This window comes from Marmota marmota, unplaced genomic scaffold, assembly GCF_001458135.2.
Source record: "Marmota marmota marmota unplaced genomic scaffold, marMar, whole genome shotgun sequence".
NCBI classification, from domain to species: Eukaryota; Metazoa; Chordata; class Mammalia; order Rodentia; family Sciuridae; genus Marmota; species Marmota marmota.
Window position 1 is genome coordinate 4,522,288 of NW_025999990.1, and position 26,870 is coordinate 4,549,157.

Sequence of the window (26,870 nt, forward strand, 5' to 3'; positions counted from 1 at the left end):
AAAAAAAAAAAAAAAAAAGAGATGTTTAGCACAGGCCTTCTTGGGTAGAACAGTGACCTACAGTTGTGGAACAAAGCCAATTCAAAGGGACCTCATAGGGAGGGAAACAGAAGAAATAAATACCATGACTTCCCTTGTATCTTCCACTCCAGACTCTTTCCAGGGCTACCCATTGATTAAGCCCAACTGGAAGCCACAGGACAAGGGCACCAGGTGACAACGGTGGGAAAGGGCAAAGAGTGGATCTAGAGAGGAAAGAGCAGCCATCCAGCAGATGACTTCAGGTGAGTTTCTCAGTTCTAATTCTTGTCCCCAAATGATGTTCCAACTGCAAGCCCCTCAATGTACCAGCAACTCCTTCGGGGTTCATGCTGCCTTATACCCCAACTTTGGTTCCCTTTTCATTTTTTAAAATATTTATTTATTTTAGTTGTAGTTGGACACAATACCTTTATTTTATTTATTTTTATGTGGTGCTGAGGATCGAACCCAGGACCTATGCAAGTGCTAGGCGAGCGCTCTACCGCTGAGCCACAATCCCAGCCCCTATTCCCTTTTCATTTTTGACCCTGGGGCTTTCTCTAACTTTGTTGTGAATCAGTCACACATTTCCAAGAGTGTTTGTTTATTTTCTGCAACTCCTCTGACTTGTAGCCTTTAGGGTTAGGTATGGCATACTGCTGGAAAAGAAGACAAGTTACCTCACCCAATTTTACACAGGCTTTATGATGCAGATACTATTAAAGAGGAAGACACTGAGATTGGGTTAATTCCCAGGGGTCACTGAACTATTAAGCCTGGGACTGGAATACTGACTCCAAGGCCCAGGTTCTTTATGCTATACTAAACATTAGATGTTTGTGCTATCAGAAGAGAGGTAGTTGCCATTTAAAAAAAGAGAGAAAGAAAAGAAGGAAAGAAAAAAGGAAGGAAGGCCTATAGATTCAAGTAAAACTAAATCATCTGAAAGATTAACTGTAAAAAGTCACAAAATAAGACAGACTAGTAAACAAGAGTACTATAATCTTAGAGGTTCACTGATCAGAGCTGACCTTTAGGTATTCTAGATTGTGGGTGTGAATCTAACATTGCTTCTTCCACTTTTATTAAAAGGGGAAATAAGTAACTCCTGACATTTTGTTCTCTTTTGGACAATGTAAGATGATTACACAAAAATATTCTACTTTTGAAGTCTGAGCATTTACAAGTAACTGTGCCATGTTACTTCAAATCACAAGCTTCTAAATTGACAAAACAGTTAACAGAAACCATGAAAAGCAAATAAGTTCAGAACACCACAATCTACAATTCAGATCCAGGTGTCAGGATGACACAAAGAAGTAATTCTTATTCCATGTTATGCTGTATCAGATCAAAAAATTGTTTCATGTATAGAAGTGATTCAAAACAAAGATACATTAACTACACAGAGCAAATTACATTTTAAAACTTTTGTGAAAGCAAAGAATAATCTTGCTTGAGAAATTAGTGCAAAGACAAAAAAAATACCCTTGAAATACAATAAGATACATTCTACTTGAAGAAAATTTCAGAAGTAGGTAACATAGTCTAAAAACCGGATAAATCTTGAAAATTATTTAGAAAATTTCACTGACTTTGGAGGAAATAATCAGAAAATGATGAAGAAAAAAGGAGTAAGATTTCTTAAAAATGAGGGGGAAAAAAGAAATTTTCCCACTATGTACATTTTAAAATATTTTGGGAAATATTTAGGGGATAAACTTTTGTAGACTGTTTACATTAGAACACATTTTTAGTATTTTATGGTCATCAAAAGGGAATTTACTTTAGAATGTAACTTGCAAACCTGGAAAATGAATTCTGTAGATAAGAATAAACAGATGCTTTAATTCTTCAAAGCTATCTAATAAAGGCAAATAACTAGATTTTAATCCAAATTTTAATTTAATTAGTAAAGTGTCAAATATGAAATTGGTATGATAACTAAGTTCTGATTTTGGTATATTGGTACACTTAATGTGAGGATGTCAAGTTCTTTTTTAAAGAAACTATATATAAGCCAGATGATACATACTTGGAACAATTGAAAATTGTCTTAAAATTTAAAAAGTAAAAAATTTTAGGTTAATTATGAAGAATAGAATACTAATATTTAATGGACTAAATTAAATATTAATAACTGCTTAACACATAATAAAAGGAAAGAAAGATGCAGTACTTCAACAAAATGCAGAAAAAAAACCATACTGTATTTTTCTGACCTAAAAAAAGATCAGAAGCTGCATGGAAAAATCCCTTTGGTCTTATTAGTCAAGTGCTGATCTGAAATATTCTTTTCTGAATACTTGATGTCTAAAAATAAATTGAAGCACATTCTATGGTCCTGATAGTTTGGCTGTCATAAAAGTCTTTAAGACACAGAATGCTTCTATAGAGAGTAATATTTGTTTCAATATTGCATTGGCAGAAGGGGACACATTACTGAACAAGAGTGACAAATAGCCAACTTCAGAGACTTAAGTAATAATGGCTGGGGTTTCAATGAAATAAAATATCAGTTCAGTAAAGATTCAATTTGGGAAATTGATGTTATGATTTTATTCTGGTTTAAAAGATTTAGGAAAGGCTATTTTTATAATTTAGGCCACTTCCTCTGATATATTTAAAAATGATTTAACAAAGTGAGGAATGTTCTATGAGTCTCTGTATCCACCCCCGCTAATTCATATGTTGATGCCCTAACCTGCAATGTCATGGTAGTTAGAGATGGGGTCTTGAGGGTTAAATGAGGTCATGAGATGGGGGGCTAAGGAGGCTTAGTCTGATGGGATTAGCATATTTTTAAGAGACAGCAGAGAGTTTGTTCTATTTTCACAATATAAATATAGTGAAAAGCTGGCCATCTACAACCTAGGAAGGGAGGCCACTCCACAATTCAACGATGCTAGTAGCATCCTGATCTTGGACTTCCAGGTTTCAGTACAGTGAGAAAATAAATTTATTTAATTGAAGCACCCAGACTAAGGGACTGTACTATGGCAGGCAAAGCAGATTAAGCCATTCTATTAAAAACGGAAAGATATTATTTTTTATTTTTAGCAATTTTGGGGGGTTACTGGAAATTGAACTCAGGGGTGATTTACCACTGACCTACGTCGTCTTTTATTTCTTGAGACAGGGGCTGGCTAAATTGCTGAGGCTGGCCTCCAACTTGTGATTTCCTGCCTCAGTCTCCTGAGTCACTGGGATTACAGTTTGCATAGCCAAGCCTGGCTACAAAAGGGAAGAAAGTATTCTTTTAAAATGTCAATGTCATAAAAGAGGGAAAAGTCTGTAGAACTATCCAAGATTATTGGAAGCTAAAGAGAATATGACAACTAAATGCAATAACTGACTAAGAGCAGATCCTATACTGGAAAGGGGAAAAATGATGTAATTAGGTCAGCTAACAAAGTTGGAAGATGCACAGTATATTCAATGATTATTATTTCAATGTGCATTTATGAAGTTGGTAACTGTACTGTGGTTATGTAAGATAATGTCCCTACTCTTAGGAAATATGCCCTGAAATATTTGGGAGTAAAGGGTCATGATATATGGAAATCACCCTCAAATGGTTCAGAAAATCATCATAGATATAAAATATTTATATAGAGTAAATGTTAATAATAGGTGAATATGTTAACAATAGGTATACAATAATCTTTGCCTATCTGAAACATTTTTGTAGATAAAATGAATAAAACTTACTCTATTTAAAAATTCACATCAAAAAAATCAATATTTAGATTTGATTCATGGTAGTGTTCAGTGAAACAGTGCAGTCATACTGTTTTCTTGATTCAATCCCTGAGAAAAACAAAGCAATCATGATTGTCCTCCTTAGCATGATGTACTTCATAGATAACTGCTTAGAAAACAACTCCCAAGGGTCCATGGAAAAAGGAGCCTCATTTATTGCCACATCCTTCTGACAAAGGAAAAGGAGTTCATCACTGTGACCTTCACTTTGTTTAATAGACGAGTAAGAGATCAGACTTATTCCAAATGTCTTCATAGGGTTTGTGGGTATAATGCGTGGGAAAGCACTTCATACTTCCTGATGCGGATTTAAGTCAGACAGAAATACATCAGGAGCCACAATCAAGTTGCTTACAAATGCTTTTTTGCTCGGCTAAAGGAAGTGGAAAACACACTCTTCTCAAGACTAGCTAAGTTGCCTACCAGGTTACTGCCTTTTAAGGGCAACATTTTTTCATTAGTAAGAAATTATTATGGTATGTTCATCATAGAATCTTTGGAAAATAACCTAATGTAAGGGAGGAAAGAAAAGCCACTCATAAATCAATATAACAATTTTATTATATTTTCAGATGTTTTATATAATATATGAAGTCCACAATTTTAGAATAAATGGCAACCGAAATAGTCTTTTGTAACTTGTTTTTTGGAAATGCTACACTGGGAATGCTTTTCCATATTGATATACTTACATTACTACATGAAAACATCCACAAATCTTCACAAAACATGATTATTTCCCTAGAATAGATTATTACAAATGGAATTTCTGAATCAAATGTGGGGATATGCATAAGGCTTTTGATCAGTGTTGCTAAGTAGCCATTCATTAAGTTCATCAACAAGTTTTTCAAGCCATTCATAAAATCATCAACTAATTTATATCCTCTACCAGCCACTTCTGAGAATATATAAATTTTGAAACTTTTTTTTAACTCTTTGGTTATTGAAGTTGTATTTGTTTGATGATAACTAGCATGTGAGTTTCCTTGTAAGTTTTCTGCTCATTCTTTTCTTTTCTGAATTAAGATTTTGTGTTTCTTGCTTACTTTATTCTTGAAGTGTTTGTCTTTTTTACTAATATGTAGAAGTTTTAAAGATAAGTTATTAACTTAATTCTGATGCACTTAAAATATGTTTCTTAATGTTTTAAATTGCTAGGCAAATAGATACAGAAATTGATAAGTGCAATGAATATAATTAACACAGAAAACATTTGTAATATTGATATGCTACACAATTTCTCAATGGTCTCTAAATATTTTTGAAAAAGTTTAAAAACAGGAATCAAAATTCACACAAAGTTGTTATGTCATTTCAATATGTTTTAATCTGAATTGTCTTTACTTTTTACTTCTTTTAAAGAGAAGAAACAAAATATTTCAAGTCCTGAATCTTTGTCTCTATGTGGTGTTATTTAACTTTCATACAAAAATTTAAAATTATTATATAGGCAAATGTGTCAAGCATTTTCTTTATGGTCTTTGGTTTCAGTGTATATTTAGAATGGAATTTCCTCAATTATATAAATTTGTATCTTTATCATTTTCCAGGACTTTTATTAGTTTGGACTTTACTATTAAGTCTGTTACCTACATTATTTTGGTGAAATGAGCAAACAGATTTCTAAATACATTTATAATGACATTTGTGAAAATTAAATAAATGATTTAAGTGATGATGTTGACAGGTAATAACATTAACATGAATAAATGTTTAATGCAACAATAAACCATACACATAACATCTGAGTGTATCATATTTATTTTCTTCGTCAGGTTTTATTTTTGCAGCAAACTGCATCAAAGACTGTGAGTCAAGATATAAAATCATCACATTAAGTTTTATGTTCATGGTTTATTCTATTTCATTATTTTCCACCTAAAGATCCACTAGCATTCATCAAAATAGCAGAGTCTATAATTCTGATCATAGTGAATGATGGTTTTAAATATAGCTCATTAAAGTGAAATGAGAAGAGGAAACCAAGCTATTATCTTTAAACTCACTACTTATACAGAATGTAAATTGGAATAAATGTATCAATGAGAAATTTCCATCATCATAGAAGCCAATCTATTTCTCTCTAATATATTGGATGGCAATATTTTCTACATACTCGTAATTAGGGGTGGGACTTTCTGACAGAATTCTCCTGATCATTATGTGATCATTTACCTAACTAAAAGGAGAATTAAATTACTTCTTTCTCATAAAACATCTTGAATTATGTTTATATGTGTTTAATATTAGATTTGGCTTACTGAAGGGCAATAGCTAATAATGGGAAATGCTTAAGGTAAAAAGCTTTGAAATTTTTATAAGTACCAATGAGAAGTTCTGGTTTATAATCTCAGAAAACCCAGTTTTTTTTCAAAATGTCTGCTCACCACAAAGATAAAATTAAAAAGACAGATAACACCAAGCTTTAGTGAGGAAAATTTTCATTTATTGCTATCAAGAGTGCAACTGATACTATTTCTTTAAAAATTCTGCCTGTATTTACTCAAGCAAAATATGTACCCAACCAATGATCCAGTATTTTACCTAAGCATTTACCCAGGATAACTAAAAACCCTATGTCCATCCAAAGATGTATACAAGACTAGCATCCTTATTCATGATATCTTTATCTGGAAATAAAGTGTTATTTGATAGGAAAATGGATAAATTCACATAATGAAATATTGTACAGCAACTAAAAAAACTGCAATACATGAATGAATCTCATAGATATACTGAATAACTTCACTGACGTGGAGTTTATGAGCTTTCAAAACTAATCTATGGTGATGGAAATTAGAAGAGTGATTATTTAACTCTTCTGGGGAGGTGGACTGGGAAGAAGCATGAGGGAACATTCTGAGTGCTAGAAGTATTTTAAAGCTTGATCATCTTGATCTGGGGGGTGGTTACACAGGCTTATACACACACAACGATTAAATGAACTATACACTTATATTAGTCCATTAAATTTCTTTACTATATGTATATCCTATTTCACAAGAGAAAAAACTCTGATGATGGTTTTAACTTATGCGAATTGAAGTACGTATATTCAAGTTTTTCCCATCTTAAAAGAATCCTTGGCCTCTTGTCTTTTCTCAGTATCTACCTCTTCCCTTTCCTTTATGAAGTTAATTAAAAAATGTCTGTGATCACTTTTTTTCTAACCTCTCAAATCTTGTTTCAACCACTGTCCTCATTCCTCCCCTGAAACAATCCCGTCCAAACCCCCTAATATCCTTGTTATTTAATTTAATGAACAATTTTCAGTTATTTTATCACCTGTCTGGAGCGTGTGTCATTCCTGACCTCTTTCTCCTATTGAAAGTCTCTTTCTTGTTTCTATGATGCTGCCTTCCTTCGTTTTACTTTTAACCTCTGAGGGTGCTGCTTCTTAGTACTTTTTGCCGTTCCTTTATCTCTTGATGTCCTCAGGGTTCTGCCCTAGTGCCTGTCATCTCTCATTACACACTTTCCCGCATCTGTCTCTTCCATTCCTGCTACTTCCATAAATTCTTGTAAGTCCAAATCCATTTATTTGTCAGCCTATTAGGCATCTCACTTTGATTTCCCACATGTACCCCAAACTCCTTTAAATTTTCTCTTCTTGTTTACCCTACCTGAATGAATGGCACTGCATTTACTCTGATGACTAGGCCAGAATTTTATAAGTTATTTTTAATTAATTCTTCCCTTTCTTTCCTCAGATACAATTAACCACTTTGATTCTACCTTCTGAATGTATACTCAATTTTTCTGCTTCTTTCTATTCTCATCTAATAATTGGAGTTCAGGTTAACATCACTGCCCACATAAATTATACCAACATTCACTTAACTTTTGTTCCTTTCCCACTCAATCTCCATAGTACTGTATATTCAGAGCAAACTAAGATGCAAATTTGATTATATTATTCCTTTGTTAAGAACTCTTCAATGGTTCCTATTATGGTTTAGATATTTTGGGTGTCCCCAAAAGCTCATATGTGAGACAAGAACATTTGAAATGATGGGGTTATGAGAGCCTTAACCATCAGTGAATTAATCCCCTGAATGGTATTAATTGAATGGTAAATGAAGGCAGGTAGGGTGTAAATAGGGGAAGTAGGTTATTGGGGGTGTGCCTTTGGGGTATAAATTTTGTACCTGGCAAGTGGAGTCTCTCTCTCTCTCTGCTTTCTGATCATCATGTGAGCTTCTTCCCTCCACCACACTCTTCCACCATGATGTTTAGCCTCAACTTGAGCCCCAAAGAATGGAGCCGGCAGTCTATGGACTGTGACCTTTGAAGCTGCAAGCCCCCAAATAAACTTTTCCTTCTCTAGAATTGTTCTTGTCAGGTCTTTTAGTCAGAACAGAAAAAAAAAAAAAAAAAAAAAAAAAAAAAAAAAAGCTCACTCGTTTATTCTATTGCCATTATGCCCTCAGGATAAGAACCAACTCCTCAGGGTGTCGTACAGCATGGCTCAGTTTAGTCTTGAGTTCACACACTTTTGCCTCATATTAAAACTACTTTCAGTTTTAGGATGTGCATGATTCCTTTCCTCTCAGGGCCTTTGTACATTCTCTTCTGGTGGCCACATTTTTCTCATCTCCTTTCTTCTCATTAACTCCCATAAAGGTTTTTTGTTTTTGTTTTTGTTTTTTTGTAGTCCTGCAGATCTAACTCAGCTCAGAGCTAAATTTCAGCCCCCCCAACTCCGTATGTCATTAAAGTCTCATCTTAGATATCTACATTACTTTTTTTGGGAAATCCTCCCTAATATCCCTAATCTACTTTAGGTACTATCCCTGTAAGATCCCCATATATCCTAAACTTATTCTGAAGATAACATGTATATTGAATTACTGAATTATCACTACTTGTTTGCTTTCTCTCTCTTCCACTGTAGGTGTTAAGTTTGATGAACACAAAATATGGTCATGTTTTACCAGAGGACTTTCCTAGTACAGATATGTCCATGCATTGATTCCTCCACTATTTTTCATGTTCAGAGGATAACACTTCATGAAATAATTTTTGTCATTACATTAGTTAGGACTCTAAAATGATGACAATTTTCATCCTTTTTTTGATGTATGTTGATTCTCAATAGTAGCCTGGTACTTTTATAGTAATGCTACTTACAAAGAATAAGAAGAATGGAGAATCCTTTGTTTAATTTACAGTTCTAAAGACTTTTGAGTGTTTTTCACAATTTTAAGAGGACTGTCTATTTTGAAGACATGCTCTATTTAAAGAGTTGTGCTGGATATGGTGGCACATGTCTGTAATCCCAGCAGCTCTGGAGACTGAGACAGGAGGAACACAAGTTCAAAGCCAGCCTCAACAATGCAGTGAGGCCTTGTCTCAAAATAGAAAATAAAAAGGACTGGGGATGTGGGGCAATGTTAAGTGCTCCTGGGTTAAATCCCCAGTTACCCCTCCCCCCCAAAGTTGTATATTTTCCTGACACTATCATGTACTGAAAGCATATGCATTTAGATATGAAATACTATTGCTGTATCACTTATAAAATGAGGATATGCCTCCTGTTATGTTTCCAAGACAATAAATATGACATTAACAAGGCCACTTCCACATGGAAGAAAACATCTGGAATAGAACAGAAGAGTCTTCAATACTGACTTCATAAAAGGAGCTAAAAGAAGATGGTGTATGTAGAAGAAATGTAAATTGTATGTTTTAATAACTTTGTATTTATTTCTTCATTCATTATTGTTATGAAATGTGGTGCATTAAAATGGTGATAAATGCATATCATTCCATTCATAGTACAGGAGGAGATGTAAAGCAGGTATGAAGGAAAGTCATGGATATTTATTGGTGAATCAAACAATGTCCACATGCCAAGTAAAGAGTTGAGGGCACTCTGAGACTCCCTCCCTCCTACTTAGAGAGAAATGATTGACCTCAACCAGAGATCCTTGTAAAAATGCTAATGGTATTTACTAATGAAAAGATACCAGAGAGTCCCTATCTAAAATAATGCTTTTGGGCAGTTTAGACCTGGTCTGTCTAGACTGCATTGAAAATAAACCTGTGGTTTATGGATTTATGGGACATGACTGGCTGAAGATTGGGAGGAAGTTATATAAGCATTTTCTATCTATCTAAAAAAAGTATAAAACTAGTAACCTCAAAACCAAAACGAATTTTTTTTAGTACAACATGTTCATATGAATTGTTTAGTATTCAGTTGTTACTCTGAAACCAAAACATTATCTAATATAGGAGGAAGGGAAAGTTTATATATATTTAGTTGTTGATGAACCTTTATCTTATTCATTTATTTATATGTAGTTCTGGGAATTGAACTCAGTGCCTCATACATGCTAGGCAGGCACTCTACCACTGAGCCACAACCCCAGCCCCAAGAAAGGGACAGTTTTGGGAAACTGTGTCAGATAGACTCAGGGTCATCCAGAAAGGAATGTCTAATGGATACACAGGGTACTGGGTTTTTACCAGTACCCTGTGTATCATTAGTAAAGTCTCCGATTGGGTAAGCCATATAATACTCATGAGTCTACTTTGAATTTCAACTCTGTTTTTAATATAGCAAGTCTAGATAAGAGAAACTAGTAAATGTAGCATATCAGACCAGAGAGACAATATTTTTTTAAAGTGCTGTGAAATGGTCAATATCTAGAAATAAGTGGATTCTTACCTTAGATTATATACTAGAACAAAGAATAAAAAGGAAAAAAAATCATTTTAAAATTAGAATAGAAAGTGTATGAAACTATTTCTGATTTTTACTTAGGGAAGATCTTTTTAAAGCAATAAATAAATAATTACTTATTTAAGTTAAATAAAAAATCAAAGGAAGAACCAGTACAGAAAGGACTGATAAACAAAGAACAAACCAGGGAAACATATTTGCAAAACATTTTGCACAGATGGATTTAGTATATTAACTGTTAGAAATCACTGGGAAAAAAGTTAGTGCCACCATAGGAAAGGGGCAAAGATGATAGGTAATTGCCAAATGTGGAAACACAAAATATCAATGAAAAACATAAGTACAATTATATTACAATCCAAGGAATCACAAAATAATTTTTTTAAAATGAGATACGGTGTTCTGTGTATTACACTGGTTGCACAGAAGAATGAAGAAGATACCCATGACCATAGCCAAGATCTCTAAGTAATGTCCTTCATTTGGTAAATGAATAAAAATATAGTGGTATATCCCTTCAATGGAATGCTTCAGAACAATAAGAAGAAATGAATATTGAATAACATGGACTGGTTTCAAGTGCATTTGGCTAAGTGAAAGAAGTCAGACTCAAAAGGCTATAGCGAGTATGATTCCACTTAACTGATATTTTGACAAAGGCAAAACTACCCATGTCTACATCAGCATGTTCCAGAGGATAGGGATCAGAGGAAAGATTGACTGTGAAGGGGCAGCATGAGAGAGATTTGGGGGCGATAAATTCTTCTGTATCTTGATATTGATCATGGCCATGCAACTTTATGCATTTATTAAAACTCAGAAATGTGCAAACGTGAATTTTACTATAGTTAAATAAATGCTAAAGGATTAAAAAATATGATGACTTAAAAAAAAGTTTGGGAAACATCAATTGTTTGACTTGAAAAGATAGGTTTTATAGAAGCATTCAAAACATTGATAATAATATTAATTAAAATTAGCTATATAGGGCTGACATGCATGAGGCCCTGGGTTTGATCAACATCACACACACACACACACACACACAAAATTAGCAATAAATATATGAAAATATATATATATACACATACATATTTAATGGGTGTACCAACTTTTAAACTCATAAATCCACAAGAAGACAAGTCAAAGCAGAGGGAAAATTAACTTTATATTTAATTGGTTGATATATTAGTCATTTCTAAGGTTATAATTTCTTTCCTTTTTTTCTTTCCTACTCTTCCAGTGTTCCAGTGTGGATGCCTGCAATGGTTTATCATTTAGAGAATTTTATCATGTGGTTCTTCAGGTACCAGGCTTTGAATAGCATAATGGAAAGTTTAGATAGCAACTTAACAGAGCAGACAGATATATTCTTTATCTGACTGTGTCTCATGGATTCTCAATAAAAGTCAGGAGATTAACACTAAACTCATATTTCTGTGAAGGAATTTCCACTATGATCTGCAGCAAAATGGTCATAAATGTAGCTTTCTGGAGCTTGGTCTTGATCCAGGAACAGAACTTAAGGAAACTCATATCCATAAGCTATCTCTCTTGAATATAAATGATTTTAGCCAACCTCCTAAAAAAGGTAAAGCTTAAAAGTTCCGAAATGGACATCCCCATTAGGTATGATAGAAACCCTTACCCATTGTCACTGAGACTAGCATTTGCGTGGTTAGCAAGTACTCTATAATTTATATTTTACACTGTTATTTTAAGCTGGTATATGTAATTGTACATAAATCTACCAGTCTTCTGGTAATAGGCTGAGGTTTTTTCTGAATATAGTTTCATTGATTAGACTACACTATCTGGCAAAAACCATACTCATATTACATTATCTCCAATTTCTAGTTTTAATTTTTTTTAAGTATAGCAAGAATTTAGAAACACATGTGCATATGCACAACATATGCACAACCAAATGCACAATACTTCTAGAATTTTGTGATTATTTTCCATAACATTTTATAATTATTTTGTCCACACCAATTTGATATCAATTTTTTTTACTAGCTCATCAAGTCAGTTTTGGTACTAACATCTCTTTTTGCCTTCCTATTTAATTGAATTGCTTTATCAAAAGTGTATCATAAACAGATTTGGAACCCAACATAACATACTCTTGATAACTGTACATACCAACTAGTGGGGAAGATTCAGGAAGCCAACTGTAGGAGTCCCAGGGACCAGGCAATTACTGTGATTTTTCCAGGGAGCTAAGTCTGAAAACACGAGAGTTGTAGGCTATGAATTATTCAGGGCCATGCCACCCATCTCTCAACATAGATGTGACTCTAAAATCCCTTGCTATACTCAGAGTGGTAATTCAAAAGTCACCAGAGTCTTTGACATGCTGCAGAAACCAATGTTGGCCTTGCTATTGAAGTGCACAGGGCTTCAGAAGGACCCTGTGCTAGAGGAATTCCACTCACAATGGTACTTTGATGACACACTGTAACATTAGTGCTTTCCCCCCTCTCAGAGTGTGCAACTCAGATAATTCGATAATAAATCTTTTCCTAAGGATTTCTGAGTCTTCCCTACCTAATCTTAGTGGCAGAATAGCTGAGAGGTATTCCAGCTGTCTCTGGCCACAAACCATTCTACTGGTTACTTGGCCAGCATGGCAAAGGAAAGAAGAAGGGGTTAAAAAAAAAAAAACAGCCTTTGATATCTCCCAGAGGCACAGTCTGAGAAGACATGGAATAATGGATTTGCTTAGGTTGTGATTCTCCACTCTTGCCTGTACAATCAAGCACCTTGGCAAAGAGGAGAATTTTATTATTTATTAATACATTTTCTGTTATTACTATTTATCATTTGTATATCTATAGTTCCTTTACTCCTTTTCTTCTTCTTTTAATATTTAACATTTTATTTTACTTTTTCACTCTATTTTTTATTTTTTACCTTTGTCCTATTTCCAAGTTTTTCTTTTCTCTTTTAAAATTTAAAAACTTTCTGCTCCTTTCCCCATTTTTCTTCTTTTAAAAAAAGTTTTTAAATAAACGTTTTTTTTTTTTTACTATTTCTTAACTTCTCAGTTTATTCTATATTATAGTTTCCCGATCTTTTCATGTTGTTGTTGGTGTTGTGGTGGTTATTTTTACTTTATTTCCTTATCTTATATATTTTTTCTTTTTTCTGTGTGGTACTAGGAATCAAGTCTTATACTTTGAGCAAATTGAATGAGTGCTTTTCTTCTCAGCTACACTCCCAGACCAGTTCAGAGGAATTGTTACTTACTCTAGCCATGCCCTATACTGTTCAAACCTTGGCAAATACTTGAACATAAATAATAAGGCAAATAAAACACCCTTAGCCCCAAGTAGGCTAGGACTGGGAGGACTGAAGTCCTACTTCTGTACATTAACTTCTATACCAATAGCAGAGAGAATCACACAGAGTTGTAGACATGGCATTTATAAGGGACTTCATCATAGATCACTCCATACCATATCAGATCTCACACTGCTGACAAGACTAGAGAAGTAACCACAGATATTACTTCTGTGCCCTTATATTCTGCTGACTGTATCACATCTGCCTGAACTACCAGAGCAATCCCACTCTGGTGAGACCTACAGAGAAAGTGTGTTCCTCAGGCTCTGACAGTGTGTTAAAATCCTCTAATCACAGCCAAAGAAAACACAGGGAAAATACACTATGAATTATACTTGAAATTGAACTCAATACTACACAAAAAAGTGATACCCCCAGGACACCACATAATGGGAAGACCTTTTACTAAGAATGCCCTCACATAAAGTAGAAGAGATAGCCATCTCAACAGATGCACAAATTTCAAGGGAGAAACACAAAAATATGAAAAAGAAAACAAGGAAATATGACACTACCTAAAGTTCATAACTCTCTAGTAACTAACCGATCCCAAAGTTATTAAAGTAGATAAAATTCTAGACAAAGAATTCAAAAGAATAATTTTTAAAATGCTCAGTGAATTCCAAAAGAATATAAATAAACAGTAATGAATTAGGAAAGACAATACAAGATAAGAACAAGCAATTCAAAAGAGGATGAAATTTTGAAAACAGAGTCAAACTAAAATCTTGGAAATAAAAAGTTCAATAAGCAAAATTCAAAATTAATTTGACAGCCTTACCAGTAGATGAGATAAAATGGAATAAAGAATCAGAGCTTGGGCTGGGGATGTGGCTCAAGCAGTAACGCGCTCGCCTGGCATGCGCGGGGCGCTGGGTTCGATCCTCAGCATCACATAAAAATAAAATAAAGATGTTGTGTCCACCGAAAACTAAAAAATAAATAGTAAAAAAAAATTCTCTCTCTCTCTCTCTCTCTCTCTCTTAAAAAAAAAGAATCAGAGCTTGAAGAAAAGGTTAAGGAATTATTACATTCAGATAGTAATGAAAAAGAAGAATAAACAATGTATACAGTCTCTGGGATACCTCTAAGAGGCAAAATTAAAGCATAATTGAAATATTCAAGAGAGAAGAGCTGCAGGCAGAAGGCATAGAAAATATGTTCAGTGAAATAATAGCAGAAGATTTCCCAAATCTTTGGAAAGACATGAATATTTAGGTACTGGAGACATTTAGAACCCCAAATAGATATAACTGGGAAAGAACCTCTCCATGACACATTATAGTTAAACTGTCAAAAGTACAGAAAAAGAAAGAATATTAAAAGCTTGAACAGAGAAGCACCATGTCACATTTAAAGTCAAACCCATCAAAATAACAAAAGATTTCTCAGAAGTAACTCCAAAGGCCAGGACAGGAGGGAATGATGTATTCCAAATCCTGGATGAAAATAGCTGCCAACCTAGATTACTATGCCCAGCAAAGTTGTCCTTCAGAATTGAAGAAGAAATAAAGATTTTCCTTGCTAAGCATAAACTAAATTAATTTATGACCATTAAGCCAGCATTATAGTAGATACTTGAAGAGAGTCTTAGACCCAAAAGAGGAAGAAAGATAAACAAAATTGTGAGAGTATGGGAAAGAATGAATCTTATCTACTAGAATAGATAAGCAAAGAGAAGTAGGAAAGAAACATTAATACAGAAAACCATCAAATCTCTAAGATGAATAGATAAAAAGAAACAAACATAGTATATTCAAAACAACCAGAAAACAACAACAACAAAATGATAGGTCAAGTACATACATTTCAACAATACCCCTAAATTTAAATGGTCTTAGTTCTCTAATTTAAAAAATTTAGACTGGATGATTGGATTAGAAAATAATGCCCAATAATATACTGCCTGCAAGAAACTCATCTTACTGGTAAAGACATACATAGACTGAAAGTCAAAGTATGGGAGATGATATTCAAACAAATGGAATCTGAAAGCAATCAGGATCAGCTACACTCATATCTGGAAAAAAAAAAAAAAAACAGACTGTAAGCCCAAATCAGAAGAGACAAAGAATGTTACTATATATTAATAAAGGGAATAATTTATCAAGATATAAGGATTACAAATACATATTAAGCTAAATTTGGAGCATGTAATTGTATAATACAAGCACTGCTGGATAGAAATAGGCTCAATACAATAATAGTGGGTGACTTTCATACCCAACTGTTACAATTATATAGACTATCCAGATCAAACAAATCAACAAAGAAACATCAGAAATAAATTACACTATAGATCGAATGGATAAAAAAGGTCTCAGGAGATAGCTATGTAGGAGAGTGCTTGCCACATGTGAGGTCCTCTTTCTATCCTCAGTACCATAAAAAAACAACCAACCAACCAACCAAACAAACAAACAAACAAAATCTAGTAAGATGTAGAGAAAAAAAAATTCTTATACATGGTCAATAAAAAAGTAAATTATATAGCTACTATGGAGAGCAATATGGAGTTTTCTCCAAAAACTAAAATAGAACAACCAGATGATCCAGCTATACAACTTGTGGGGATTTATTTGAAGAAAACAAGGTCAGTATACACAAGAGGTACAGTGTAGACATTTTACGGAGGCACTATTCACAATAGCCAAGCTATGGAATCAGACTAGATGCCCATCGACAGATGAATGTATAGAGAAAATATGGTCCATATATACACAACTGAGTATTGCTCAGCTATAAAAAAGGATGAAATAATAGCATTTGCATGAAAATAGGTGAAACCAGAGAATATCATGCTGAGTGAAATAAGCCAGACACAGAAAGACAAGTATCCCATGTTTTCTCTTATACATGGAAAACAAAAAAAAGATAACCTAAAAGTAGAAGAGTGAGCATCAGGAAAGCGGAAGTGGATTGGGGGGAAGGAGAAAAAAGAAAGGACAAAAGAGGGTAGGAGGGAAAGTAGGCATGATCAGAGCATGATATATACATGTATGGAAATGTCACAGTGAAACCCATCAATTTCATTGTGCAATTGATACATGTACAATCAATATGTGTTAATAATTAGAAATGAACACCTATAGTACCTGAAATATAGTTATTCATTGGAATTGATTGCATGTATGCTTTAGATATATTCTGTTTTGAAAAGTAAAATGTACAAAATTCACACAAACTTGAATTGTAGCACTACATGCAAATTGGATCAAGATTTTCATTCTACAACAAAACAACTACTACTGCTATTATAAAACATATTTGGATTTTTTTAAAAAAATTGTGTACATTTGTGACTATAAACTCAAAAGGAGCATAATTATCCTTTTACACAATTTCTTTTTCTCTGTACTCCCCCATCTGGGATATTTGATTCCTAGTGAATTTTTCACATAACACATCTCAGAATTTCCTATATGCTCTCAACTTCTTCACCACAATCATTACCTCTTGCTCTCAATTGAGTCTTCTCTACAGAATTCAAAACTATTATCCTTTTCTTGCTATGGCCACAGATTTCTGTCTTTAAACTCAGCCCTGCTCCAAGATTATGAGTCTTTTCTCGGGTATTTCTTGATGTCCAATGAGGATATTTCCCACCCAGAGACTTCTGGACTTTAGTTCTGAAAGTCTTATTTTGTAGGGTAAGACTCTTAGGACTTTCTCTTCTCAGTAAAGTAGAGGCTTAAATTGGCACCTTTATTGTATCATTTCTAACTATACTCCAAAGGGCTTGTCTGCATGGACAACCTAGATAAGTGATTTTGAGATTGGTGCTAGCCATCTCTATTCCCAAGAATCTCTTGCCATAGTAGATTTTTGCCGTTTTCAAAACTGCCATTAAACTCTTCCTTTACCACTAACTGCCCAAACACATGCAAGTTGCTTCTTGAGGCCATAACTTAGAAGGTGCTGGCAGAACTATTTAATTTCCATAAAGGAAGATGTGTGTCCTCCTGTCTGCTTTGGAGCAGAATAAACATCAACTAAAAGCCATGTGAATTTATTCAGATTTTAAGAAAAAATGAATAGTAATATGTGAGAAAGCTTTGCCCTATGCTATTTAAGAAGGAAGCTCTGTGTTAAAATGCCTTTCCTTGTAGTTAATAATCAACCTGTTTTTATGTATAGCCATTTTAAGGTGACCATATATTTTCCTCTTTGATAATGAGGAGGAGGAACTGGTAGGAAGCATCTTTCCAGCACTTACTCTTGTATGGGTTGAGAGCAGAGCCAATCCTACCCCAAGCATTCATTCAAGTTTCTGGAGGCCATGAAGCCAACCAGTGGATTCACTGAATGTATGACATTCAAGATGAATGCATCCACTTGTGCTCTGACAAGAAAAACGCGAACATCATAATAGACCTGTCTATTCAGAGGTCTAAATCAGGACGAGGAATAAACCCATGCTTCCAGGAATAGAAAAACTTTTTGGTAAATGTGTCAATAGTCTGTCTCTACTTCCTCACTTGTCACTGTGTATTCAACTGCCAGTGTGGACTTCTGTCCCCAGCACTCTACTAGCTGCTTATGTCAAGATCACCAAGAAACTTTCTCACAAAATCCACTGTTCCCTCTGTCCTCATCTTATTTGACATGTCACCAGCATATAGCACAATTGTTATACCTTCCATTTTGATACACTTTTTTCCTTGACTTTCAGGTCCCTATAACCCTGAATCTCTGGCTCCCTCCTCAGTCTCCTTTACTGAATCTTTCTCTTCTTCCTGAACTTTCAAAGTATTTCTGTGCTCAATTCTTCACTCTTTTCCATTTTGTAGCTACATTATCCCCCTAAACAAAACCATTTATTCCCAAAGCTTTAAATACCACCTCTTGCCAATATCTACCAAATTTAAATTTATAGAACTGACCTTTCCTCTGAGCTCGAGAATTGTCCTAATGGACATGATCTTCTAATGGATATTAATGGATGCCTAAAGAAATCTCTAAATTATTATATGCAAACACAGCTTTTGATTTTTGCTCTCATCCCCTATGTGTGCTTCACCTAGACTTTCCTGTTTCATGAGGTGGTACCCTCACTGAGTCAGTTGTTCAGGCCAAGTCAAATGATTTGATTTTTATCTTCCCTTTCCCTCATCCCTCTCACTCTCCCTCCAGCTGTCAATCAATCTGGAAGTCCTGCTGGCCACTGCCTTACCTCTAAAACAGTACCTCTAAAATAGCCACTGTCACCTGAACAACTGATTGCTCTCTTTCCCTGCACAGTTTTTCTCTTGACATTAAAAAAACATAAATCTTACCTTCTAATGGCATTTTACTCATTTTAAATCAAATCCACTGTTCCCTGTGACCTAGCATGACCTCACAGCCTGACAAGACCTTGTCTTGTCCTATTCACCCATCTCTCACCACACTCCCATCTGCCAGGTTCTGGAACTCGCCAAGTTTGTTGCTGCCTCAGGGTCTTTGCACTCACTCTACCTTCTGCCTGGCATGTTCTGCCCCAGATATTTACCTCAAATGTCACTCATTCAAAAAGGACTTTCCTGCTTACCTAAATCAGCTGCCCTTTCTCTGCTCCCAGATACAGCATATATGCTCTCATATTATCCTTTTATATCATTGTCTTTGAACATGTTACATTTTTGTACTTGTCTGTTTTCTTATTTATCATATGTCTCCAGTAGCAGATATAAATTGCATCAGGGAAAATTATGCCTGCTTATTTCCTAGGTACCCCCAGTGCCTGTTCTAGGGGATATTTTAGGATCACATCAAATATGCCTTTCAAATCCCAGGGAATCTGGAAAATAGGGCTATTTGTCTGTATTATAGGTTTTCACAGCTTCTTATTCATTAATACAGCTGGGAGTTAAAAGGCCTAATTCATCCTGGCTAGGTTTCAGTGTCACCAACCACATCACTCTCCAAAGTTGAGAAGGCTTGGTGGAACCTGATGACAAGAGGCTGAATATTTCAGAAACAATGAGAAGTTAACTGAATATAGGCAGAATTTAATGGTCCCACTCATGAGGAAAGAAATTAGGTTGCTATTTTTGTTATTCAATTGAGAAACTGCTATGGTTATCCCCTGGGCCATACCAGTAGGTAGAAGAATTCTCAGGCATGGCATCTGGAGGATGCTTGGACAGAAAGGGAGATAAACTGGTAAAAACAGGCTTATGTGAGCTGTGGGAAAGAGAGGTATGAGCAAGAGTCCAGATTCCAATCAGTGCCTCTAGATGGATGGAGCTTTGAGTAGTGGGCCAGAGACACAAGATCAAAGAAAGATATTAGAGGGGCATTCTGGCACCATCAGGGCTTTGGCTGAGGCATGGGCTGACAACAGCAAATGAGAGACAAGGCCTCTGCTACCAAAGACACTTCAGAAGAACACTCTCACAGGAGTTGTGTAGGGTGTGGGGTACACTAGATTTCTCAAAGAATGAGGGATGGGGACTCAAGCCATTTTTCTTGGGTTCTAAATGTAATGGTAGCCTCCAGGGGGCTAGGGATGTAGCTTTGTGGTAGAGTGTGTGCTTAGCTTTCACTAGGTCCTGGGTTCAATTTCCAGCACCCCTCTCAAAAATAAAATAAAATGAAATAACAGCCCCAGACAGAAGAATTTAAAGAAACTGTTCATTATTTATATGGGTATATAAAGTGGAAATGAATGGCCTTCCAAATAGCTAAAAAGGCAAACGGAGATGCTCCTACAGTCAATTTCCAATAACAAAAGGTTATTATTTTGACACTTGAAACGGTATTTACACAATGTCTCTCAAAAATAAATGCTTTTTATAAAGCATATTCTGCCTCTGTACGCTTTACCAATTAAGCCTCATTGTTCCAGGGAGCTCTTTCTGTTTGGGTTTATGAAAACAGACACTTAGCTGACGTATCCCAGGTATGGCTCCAGGAAAAAAGGGATATTGCAACAAACTGTGGAGGTGCTTGCACTGTTTAGAGAAAGATTTAAACCATGATAATATTAAGTCATTTTTCAGCTCTTCCTATATATGATTCCAGCTCAGTTTTTAACACCTACATTAGCCCAACTTTACATAAAAATCTGTCTTTGGTGAGCTTCTTCCTTGTCATTTTTCTGAAAGACAGTAAGCATGCCAAAAAGATTCATGAAACAAAAATTTTTCAAAACCTAACATTCTCTCTAAAAAGTACCTCTTACTGATAAGCAATGAGCAATCTTTGCTGTTTAGTTTTGCATGTATGCACACAGCAAAGAGAGAGAGAGGAAAAAAAAAACCCTAGCGGGTACAAAATTAGAGGAGATAGAAGGACGAATTCTAAGATAATGAAAATTTTAACACTGTCTAAATATATTAGTATCTCTGCTATTCTCATGTTATTAATAAAGGTATTCTTTAAATGATCTAAATCCCACATATAGTTTGAAAACTTAGATTATCTCTAATTCTTGCATAGCACTATACACACACTCAAGTCATGTGAGGAGGAACCCACCACACATATGCACAAACAATATATTCTTTTCAGGATCTATGAATTTTTATCTTCATATTCCCATAACCAGATACTGGAAACCCCAAAGCCTAACATGCACAAAAATGCATAATAAATGTAGGCTGAAGAAGGAATGAATGAAGAAGTGCACGAATGAATGAACAAGGAGTGTGTTTCCGGACTCTGGCCTAGAGTGGCTGTGACCCAATTGCATGAGGTGACTTCTTCATGAGCCAAAACTGGGTTAGAAAACTAATGAGAGTGTAACTCCGCACACCCTATATCTTGGGAGAAGACAAATAACAAAGTCCCCCAGTGCAGAATGTTGTTTCTGCTCAATGTGCAAATTGACTTATGTCTCCAATGACTTGAAGTTATTAACCACAGGTTTTTTTAATTAAAAGGATGAGTAAAATATATATATTTTTATAATAGCTCATAATTTTCACGGAATCCTCTCTTATGAGATTTTCTAATACTGAAGAAAAACAGAAAGAAGAATATAGCTATAACTTCTTAAACCAGTGTTGTTCTGTAGGGGACATTTCTTTAGATGCCCAGCATTCAACCCTTCTTTCTCTTCCCCTTACTAGTGGTTCTGAGAACTCATGAAGTCCATGGAAGATGAAATTGGGACAGCCTCCCTCCACTACCCCCTGCAGCCAGGATGTTCCACATGGCCAACTGGGTGTTCTTACCAGGCCTGAGAAACTGGAGTATGCAGCCCAAGAAAAAGGAATGGTTAGGACTCATTTGGAGCAGCAGCGTCCACTGGTGGCACTGGTTGCAGCACTACCCTGGCCGTCCCACCTGGGCCATTCCACATAGTCTGTGTAGATCCCTTTGTTCATGTCCACGTTCTAACCCTTTTTTCTCCTATTCTCACTTAACTGTATGATCCTACTATAATGTTTCAATAAATTTTAATATTAGCTTAAGATAGATATAGCCAGCTGTTCCTGCTTGCAAAAAAAAAAAAAAAAAAAGAAAAAAAAAAAAATCAAAAACCTAATTGATAATCTCCTTAACTACCAATCAATAGCAGAGCTAAAGCCATAATTTCTGGAATGTACACATATAAAATANAAAAAAAAAAAAAAAAACAACCTAATTGATAAATCTCCTTAACTACCAATCAATAGCAGAGCTAAGCCTATTTCTGGAAGTCACATATAAAATAAAAAGAAGAGCAAAATGTTATAAATTGTCTAATAAATTAGAACCACATTCAGAGGCTATTTGTGTTCTTCCAGTTGTGGTACAGTGACAAGTCTGGTGGCTTTTGAATCAGGAGGATGCACATTAGAGCACTGACCCTACTGTTTATTGACTATGTGATCTTTGGCAAGACATTGACCTCTGTGAGCCTCCCTTTTCTCATCTACAACAGAAAAATAAAAATATCACACAGGTATGTTCCAAGGACAATGAAAGATCATTTTTTTTTTATCATGAAAGCCCTTTTAAATTTGGAAGCTATTTTTATCATTTCAGGCCAACAAACTCTCTTCTATATAGTCTCAATGTGTACACCATCCACATTCATTATATATTTCTTTTTTAATTTATTTTTTAGTTATAGGTAGACACAACATCTTTATTTTTGTGTAGTGCTGAGGATCAAACCCAGTGCTTTACGCATGGCAGGCGAGTGCTCTACCTCTGAGCCACAACCCAGTCCTCATTATATATTTCTTAATTTCTTTTTTCAGGTAGAGACTGGTAAGTGAAATGATTCTGGCTTCAAATTCTAGTGTATAAAGAACCTTTACCTTTACTTTCAGTATAAGAAATGAAGTCCAAACTATGTTGAAAGATGAGTGAATGACCTTTTATTTCTCAATTAAAAAACTTAAGTTTATATTTAACCCAATTTACTTTGTTCTCCTACTGACAGACACACAAATGTAGACATTAAGCGCTGTATTCACGACCCAGCTCCTGGGGCTGGGCATGTAGCTCTGTGGTAGAGCATTTCCTTGGCATGTATGAGGCCCTGGATTCAAACCCCAGCACCAAAAAAAGAAAACACACAAACAAAACAAAAGAGCTCCTTGGCTGGGTCATACTTCAAAGCTACCAACTAAACACATTGACTTCTACCTAAAACTAATATGGTTGGTATATCATCTTCATATAGCAATGTCGCTTAATACAAAATTAAATATTGCCCATGGAGATTCTTATGTGGCCATAAATGGAAGTTTTCTGGTTATGTGATGCTATCACAGATAAAGGGCAGCTTCGGAAACTGAGGCAGAGGTGCATAAATCAGAAGGTGGCATGATGCTGGTAAAACAAGAATTATAATCTGAAAAATGGTCATTGTCATGAATGATACAACAATTGTCTCTTGGAAGCTGATGTAACTCCTCCAGCAGAGGGTTGAAAAAAATAGGGGAAAAGAAAGGGACACCCATGTGGGACTGCTCTCCATTGCTCTACTTTGGGAACATCCCCTTGAAGAAAGAAGGGAAACATCCTTTCTTAGGGGCTTTGCTTGCTTGAAACAGTCCTTTGTCTATGCCAGTGGTTGTCTAACTTGGCTGCACTTGGTGATATTTTTAAAAAAGTCTGGAGGACAGGCCATGCCCCAGATCAAATAAGTCAGAATCTATGGGTGTAAAATCCAAATGCTGACATTTTTTAAGATCCTGGGAAGATTATATTGGGCAATGCAAGTTTGGAAACCACCTATATTGTTTCAAAACCTGTTTATTCCAGTAAAGTCTTGAATTGAAAGCATCTGCAAGTATACTACAATTTGAAGCCAGAATCATTTCACTTACCAGTCTCTACCTAGTACACTTTTTTAAGCTAGTGCACTTTTGTAGGTAATTTACAGGACAAGCAAAGCAGCCAGTTTTGCACTTAGCTGCCCAACATATATAAAAGCTAAACCTGAGAGTTTATTTTTCCCTGTTCCTCTACCCAGTTCTCTTGATGCTTGAACCTGGAAATAAAGTCAAGATATCCTTATTATATTATGTGCATTAACCGTGTTGTTTTGAAAATATTTTCAAAGGCCTAATCACTTTTATGACAAAAATATTGGCCTTAAACCCAAAGTCATTTTCTAGTGTAGTAGTAGCCTTTGTAGGTGGCTCATCATTTCTCTAAGGCATTCTTTCTAAAATGAAATATTCTATTCTTGATGTCAGACCTCAGAAGAATTATTTTTGAACATTTGAAATATCCTTTTCTCCCAAACTATTTTTATTATTTTATGTACAATTCTCTTTTTCTGGATTACAGTGAAGATGTTATTAATACATCAAGTATTTTTGGTTAAGAAATACTAGAATAATAATAATAACTGCCATGTATCAAACACATATGTTTGATGTTTTGCTTAATGCTTCACATTATTAGATTCTCATGGCAACCAAGTAAAATGGGTGCTATTATTATCCTCAGTTTTTCAGGAATGGAAACTAAGGCTTGCAAGTGATAATTTACTGAGGTCACATGTTTGTTAAATAACAGTTATGTCATTCACTTCATGGAGGCATATGTGAGTGAACAGAAATTTATTGAGTGATTGTGTGCCTGTGTCCTAGTCTCATATATTGATGTCTCTCATCTTATCTTCATCACCACTGAAATATAAGATAAAAATATAGATACAAGATGATCTAGGTGAGAAAAATAGATCAAGAGCCATCTCTTGAGGCTCCCTTGGCCTCCTGACTTTCTCACTCCTGCTTCCTCTCTCATTATTATCTCCAAAGAAATGAGGGCAGCCCTATCAGGACCCAGAACAAACACTGCAGGAGAAATGCCTTCTTCCTCCTCCCACTCTTTCTCTTAATCTTCAGTCTGCAAATCAGGAAAAGAAACAAGTCTAGGACTAGTACACTTTTGTAGGTAATTTAGAGGACAAGCAAAGCAGCCAGTTTTGCATTTAGCTGCCCAACACATATAAAAGCTAAAACTCAGGGGCTGTGGGTGTCACTCAGTGGTGGAACACTTGCCTAGCATGGGTGAGACAGTCCCTGGGATTTATCCCCTACACTGTCAAAAACAAAAACAAAAACAATGAAGCTCCTAAACTAAACTAAAACTCCACATATATAAGCATAATTAATTTTTTAGATTTTACTACAACTCTATTTAACACTAATATTCAAGACTTGAAGTGTGTGAGTAGATTTTCCCCTTAGCATTTAATACAAAATATTTAGAAACATGGGTATGTAAAAAAACTGAAAATTACTTATCTAGAAAGGAAAAACTGTAGATTTTGGTGTGTATGTATGTTTTGAATTTTGTTTCAAAAATGAGGTCACAGGATAAAACTGCTTTATAATCTGGTATTTCACTTAATGTCATTTTAAATGTCTGCACAATATTCAAGTACCTTGGTATATCCTTAGTTATTCAATCCTCTATTGGGTCTTTAAATTATTCCTCATTTTTTATGGTTGTAAACAATGCTTTAATGTACATGCAAATGCTGGCGGCCTACAGGAAACTTAGAAATTATATGAAAACTACAGCTCAGAGTGGTCAATTATGTGATCAAAATTATCCTGTTAAAAAGCTTGGCAGAAATTCTAAATGGGGTGGGGGCGGTCTTCTGTTGACAAATTCTGACCATTTTCCTCTATACCAGTGGTTCTCAATTTCTACTATATGTTCTCAAATCAACTGTAGAAATTTTTTAAATTATCATTCCCTCACTTTGCTCCCAGACATTCTGGTTTAATTTATCTGGGGTGGAGCCCAGGTATAATAATTTTTAAATACTATAATGTGCAACAGGGCGAAGAACCACTGCTTAATACCTGCTGAAATCAGGATCTCTCAAGAGTGGTGTCCCGGGACCCTACCCTCTAAGCATTAGCTTCTGCAAGTTAAAGTGGCAACTGGATAATGGAGCCTCTTGAAACCTCCTATAATTACTCTTTCTTGAGCTAAAAGTACATGGGCATATCACTCTTGTGATTTCTTAGTCGATTTTCACAGGGTATTTGGTCTTGAAAGCTAGAAAAGTGCATATTCTTGTTACTGCTCAGGTTTTAGAGAGCTTTGAATGTTTTGCTTTAGAGCTGGTTACAAGGGAAAGGCTGGAGGGCAGACGAAGAGCTTCAATTCAAGGGAAATTGGAGTGTCTCAGGCTTTTCTCACTTGTACTCATAGCTCCAAATCCTTTAGCATTGGCCCTCAGATCTCAATATCTCTGAGTCCCCACCTGCTTGGCTGCAGCCTCTCCAAGCATTTCCAGAAACTCCAAGGTTGTATTTCTGTAAAATACTGGTAGGTGTTTAAATGGTAGTGTTATTTGCTCACTGCCTAAGTAAGCTGGCTGGAGCACCTGCAGACTCAGACCCGACTGTCTCACAAAAGTGTCAGCTGAACTAGAATTTGGCCATTACTGCCATTATCCCTTCCTAATTGCAGTGGAGTTGGAAATGGATGGTACCTTGAGCCTAGGAAAAGTAGAACTCACCCATCACTTTTTCAGACCAAAGGTTGCAGGTTAGAAAAAGACTGCTTGCCATGTCTTCCACTTCTTTGGTGAAGTGTCTGAAGGCAAGGTTAATTGGATTGAAAAACTCTAGGATTTAGTAATTCAATGTTCCAC

At 35.3% G+C, this 26,870-nt stretch overlaps 1 protein-coding gene across 2 annotated transcripts in view; it reads right to left on the reverse strand.

Annotated features, from left to right (window-relative positions):
• Positions 1-26,870, reverse strand: part of LOC107139454 (regulator of G protein signaling 7 binding protein) — a 99,223-nt gene that overhangs the window by 54,239 nt on the left and 18,114 nt on the right. The window contains exon 2 of one of the 2 annotated variants that reach the window (XM_048806107.1): positions 12,620-12,702. The exons of the other annotated variant lie outside the window; for it this stretch is intronic. The gene's annotated coding sequence lies outside the window, so the exon portion shown is untranslated. The remainder of the gene's footprint in view (positions 1-12,619; positions 12,703-26,870) is intronic. 2 annotated transcript variants of the gene reach the window in all.